This window comes from Propithecus coquereli, unplaced genomic scaffold (genome assembly GCF_000956105.1).
Source record: "Propithecus coquereli isolate 6110/MARCELLA unplaced genomic scaffold, Pcoq_1.0 Scaffold16, whole genome shotgun sequence".
NCBI classification, from domain to species: domain Eukaryota; kingdom Metazoa; phylum Chordata; class Mammalia; order Primates; family Indriidae; genus Propithecus; species Propithecus coquereli.
Genome location: NW_012140524.1, coordinates 12863338 through 12868949, shown reverse-complemented (window position 1 = coordinate 12868949; position 5612 = coordinate 12863338).

The window sequence follows — 5612 nt, the reverse complement described above, 5'->3', positions numbered from 1 at the left end:
TGAAAAGTCTCCTGCAAATGAAGGGTATAAATGAGTGAAAAGATGTTACTGTTTCAAGTGAAGTTTTATGTTAATGCCTTATCGAAGTTATGAAAAGACTGGGAGTCTCAATTTCAACAACTGAATAAGGATTTTTTGTATGGAAAGAATATTTAGTACATATATATCTAGAAATATTAACAAAAGAAGATGATCACCTTGAGCTTTCCTAAATGAAGGAAAGTCAAGCCATGAATAGGTGGGCTTACTTAGAATCCAGAAAGGTAGAAACAAGTGCTCACATTGGTGAGCACATGAATGAGACTGTTTATGAAACCGTCTTATTATCCTCAATCTTATAACTTATACCTATATGGTTCAGCAGCCAATATTCAATCATTATTACAAAATTGATAATTGTGTTTCACTTGGTAATTATGACACAAACACTGCTATTTGCTATCAACTCTATCATTAGGTAGTATCTTTAGAGTACTTGGTATAAATCAGGTAACTAGTATGCACAGATTATAAAGCACATACAGGTACTCACCTTCAAAAAAGTTTATTTTTAAAAAAATGGGTCTATCAATTAACACATTTTTGGGAAAGAAATGTGACTGGTATATTTTTAGGTATTTTTGAAGATACCATATCTATTAAGCAACTGACTATACTTGTCAATTCTGATAAGTTCAACATTTTGAACTCAAGTTTTATATCAGTTGTTTTGCTCCATTCATTTCAGGATATCACAGATTATGATGAATTGTAATGACAAAACATAGAAAAGATTTTTGGTGTTTGAATATTCATCAATGCCCACAGCCAGTATTTGTTTTCTAAAAATAAGCTCTAATTAGGTAGATGAGATTAGTAGAAATTCTCTTTATACGTAAAAGGTGTAACTGTGGAAGGAAGAGAAAGAAAAGATGATTAATTTTGCTTAACCTTGTTTTTAACTTTATATTCTGTTATTAGATGCAGGTAGCAATACACTACCAGATGTTTTCTGGAAAATATGTTTTTTAAAAAAACAAATGTTTTAAATTAGGGTCAATGAAAAGTAGCTCATTCAGTAAGAGTATCTTAGTTAAAAACTTTGTGATCCTTAGAATGAAAGCATAAGGCTATACTTGGCCTTCATTTTTACTGAGAAAAATAATTCTCATAGGAAGCATCCTACCATGACTCATTGACAGTTTTGTATCCGTGAGAAAGGAAGAACGAGCTGACGCAGAAATCAGGGCTAAATGGGTAAAATAAGTTTATATTACAAGCTTGTGTGATATTTCCTTCAGCATGATGAATAATGTGTCATTTCTAGAATCAGTGAGTAGAAAGTTCACCCTTAACCCCTCTCACCAGGCTGTTTTGTGAAAGGCATCTGGCCAAGTAAGATCAGGCTGCTGTGTCAAAATCGTGAAGCACAAAGTACTTCTTTTAGACTTTACAAGTAGAATACTTCTATTTAAGTAAATTGTAGACATTGTGTTTGTTTTATTTGTATTACTATAAAACAAACTCTTGAGATAGTCTCACTTTTAAAAGTGAACTAGTAGGATGCAGAAAATATTTAGAAATAAATCTAAGGAACAAATAAAGTCAACGACCACATTCCAAAAAATCAATGGCCACTGGCTGGAAATTTTTTTTTCCGAGTATGATCTAAAGCTGTGGTAAGATAGACTTGATGTATAAATATTACACCTTTCCAGGAGCAGTTTCCAATGCCTTTGAACAGTGGAGCTCTCTCACGGCCACATGGAGCTGTACTTTGAATTTCTTGCTTTGATGCATTCCTGATTTTATTGCTGCTTAAAGGCAAGGTTTGGGTTTTATTTATTTTAAAAGCATTAGAGAAATATTTGCAGAATGACTGGATTTATAATAAAGGCTTCTAGCAAACAAATCAGTTAATAAACCAAGAGAACGGCACCCTTATGGGTTTTGTTAGAAAACTGATAGAATTGCTTACTTGATAACTCTTTAACATGAAATATTTTTTGAAGCTTTTAGAGAGCTTTAGTGGTTTTTCACACAAGGACAATCGGGTTTAAAATACACGCCACTGTTCTGTTAGAGTTCAACAGATGCAACATTAGAAACTTGTTTAGATATACGTTACCAAATGAAAGCCAAAAAGATACAGGCTAGAGCTTTACAGGGCCAAAATAAGCAATTAAAATGGGAAGAATTCGCTGTATACACATGTGGCCCACATTATGACAAGCAATTGTTGGACCAGGTTTTTAAGCTACATTGATATCAGGACTCAACTCACTCGGAGAGGCTTTCCTTTGGCCAGCCCAGACTTCGCATAATTTTTTTTTTTTTTAAGTTTTTTTTTTTTTTTATTTCAGGGTATTATGAGGATACAAACATTATGGTTACCTTTTATGTCTTTGCCTCACCCAAGCGAGGGTTAGAGGTGTGCCCTTCCCCTCTACAATGTTCCCCATGTCCTTTAGTTGCGAGTTTACCCCCCGCATAACTTTTTAAGTCTTGCCTGGCCTCCAAAATACCATTCGAGTTAGGTTTTCTCGATGAAGTCTTTCCTGACTAATTAAACTTACCTTGATTTCTTCTCACCAATAAACTATCCGTATCATACATTTTTTCACTTCTCTATACACTGTTGCATTAGTTTCAGGGTGTGTGCCTGCGTGTTTCTGTGTACATACAAGTATTGTCTCCCGTGTGAGAGTCTGCATTTTTCAATGTAGAGAGTATGGCCTTGTGCTTTTGTATTTCCCGTGGTGCCTAGTGTAGAACATATTATTAAGCATGAAATGGTTCCACTGTAAAAACTCCGGGCTGCTGAGGCCAAAGGTGTTTTTAATGGGGAGCACAGGAAGTATCCTAGAGTCCATGTTTTTGCCTACTGGGGGATATGTTTTCAACTTGGACCTAAGCTGGAATTTATTTTCCCAGCCAAAAAACAGTAGAATATACACCCCCTCCTTGCAACTGCTATGGCTCTGGCAGAACACAGAAACAGCAGACAAAGAGCACTCAGAGAAGACAGAAAGTTGTCGGGCTGCTCAAACAGAGACAGAAGCCAGTCCCTGTGTAATAAATATGAGCCTTAGCCATTTAGCCGACAGCAAGGAGCGAAACAGCCTTCATATTTAACTATATACAGTTAATGAAGGACTCTGTATTAAAATCTGAAAAGCAACTGTAGATATAAACTAAGATTTTTCTACTATTAGTAATATGGAATTTGGTACAAAGACGTAATTATCCCAGTATAGAAGAGCTAGGGGTGAAAAGAAGAGGGTGTGTGTGCCAAATTGACAACAGATGAAGAAAATGAATCTGTGCCATACCTGATCAGAGACACTTTGCTAGTCTCACTGAGCCAATAATATAGAACTGAAAAAGAATTTCCAGACTATACTCAATGTCATTTCTAATTTGTTACATATACTTATCCTTAAAAGGTAAGTGAACTGTAAGGTCATTGTTATTTAATACTTTTCCTCATAGAGCCTTGAGTTAAAGAAGCCCTATAGATATCAATAATGATAAAAATCTGCACCTAGTAATTTGCTGGCACAACCTGGCCTCTATTTTGAAGGCCAAGGCAGCCTTCTTTATAGAGCATGGCTGTAAGAAAGCTTATTCTTAGAGGATACAATACACCAACATTTGGCTGGCAAACATGGTTGTTCAACAAATACCTGTTGATTTGTTTAACAACCCCAAATACCATGAATATAGGGATTTCTTCTTTTGAGCTCATCTCCAAAATAAAACAGGGTAAAGCTACCCAATAATCTGTATATATTTAAAAGGAAAAGGCAGGGTGAGGTTGGATGCTTGATAAGCTTAGAAGTGAAAGAGAAAAACAGCTGGCTGTTAATAAGCATTGCAGGGTGACATTTACCTTGGTCAGTTTACCTAGGCTCAGAGCTTGACATCCCAGCCAAAATAATCTTGTCAGTCACCCAGAGTTTGTGACTGTCAGGGAGGATAACTTGCATATTCTAAATGCAAATTAGGCTGCAAAATGCCAATGTTGTTAATTTACTATGTTATAACTTAGAACTCTTAGTGGCAAGTGAGAAAAATCCCGATGTCAAGCTGGCTTAAGCAGAAAGGGAATTTAGGGATTCAAATAACCAAAAAAGTTTGGAATTTTGGCCAGCTTGATGTGAAGTTTCAAACAACATCACAGTTACCTGGTTCTCCATCTTGGATTGATTCCTGCCCTCCCCCCCCGACCCAACACACACACATGTTGGATTGATTTGCGACATGATCTCCTCTCTTAATTAAAAACTTACCACTACAGCTCCAGACTTCATATCCAGTGTAGAAGGAATAGCCTCTCTTTTGTAGCCATCCTGAATCTTGCTGTCATGGCCCTCACAGGATCACATACCCATCTATGAACCAATTCACTAGGTCAGGGAGTTGCGATGTGCTGATTCGTGTTAGCCAATTCTGAAACTGAAGGTGAGGTCAACGCCACCTTGATTGTGTGGCCTGAGTGGAGACACTGATTATTTCTCAAAGGAAAAGCCACCTGTTATTAGAAAGTAAGAAAGATGCTGGGGGTGGTGAAGGGAAGAGCAATCCATTAGGAAACGGGAAATACAACTGAATAAGATATTCATTTCAGCCTCATCAGCATATTATTTCTCACCCCCCTGAAACAAGCTAAAAATAAAGAAACAAATTATCAGAAAATTTTTTTTTGATGAACAGGAATTAGATTAAAGGAGATTAATTATATGATTCAGATATTTCATAGCAGCAACCTAAATTGTCTTTACCTTCATACTAATTGTAGATCTGCTAAGTGATCTTGGCCTTAGCTTGCCAAGGGCCATGCTGTAGCCTTATGTGTATCTTTCACACCAGCTTTATGAGGAAAATCCTAGCTGGTTAAGCAAACTCAGTTTTAAGGTTGAGACAGCCAGTTTCCGATAGATGAATTTTAGAATTCTAATACACCACTCTCATGTTTATATGTTAGACATCGGAGGATAATACAGATGGTACATTTCCTAACATAGCACTCAATTATTGGTCTTTCTCTTCCATTTTCTTGAAAATGATAATAATCCATTTATGAAGTGTGTCACCTTAGGTGAATCATTTAACCTCTCTGGATCTCAGATTTATCAGTTGCAAATGAGATTATATAAATTCCATGCATTCTTTTCATATTCTCTATAATACTTTCTCAATAAAGGGGTTACTAAAATTTCTCTCATGTATTATATATATTTATATTGTACTTTTGCTGGATTATCAGGTAGTATCAGATAAATCCTAAATCTCAGTGGCTTAGAAACACAGATTTATTTCTCACTCACAATGCAGGTCAGCGGGGACTCTGCTCCGTATCATCTTCTTTCAAGAATAAGGCTGGAGGAGCAGCCTCTACCCAGGGAAAGTCAGCTTGATGGCAGAGGCAGGGATAATGGTGGAACCCATGATCCTATAGATCACTTCTGCTCACATACCACTGACCACAGCAAGTCACGTGGTCAAGGCAAGTGTCACTGAGAAGGGCAAGAATGTGGCAAAGGACTGGGATATGTAATCCTCTCACAGGGACAGGTAGGGAGGACTTAGGGAAAACAATACAATCTATCATGGTACTCGCATTAAAATTA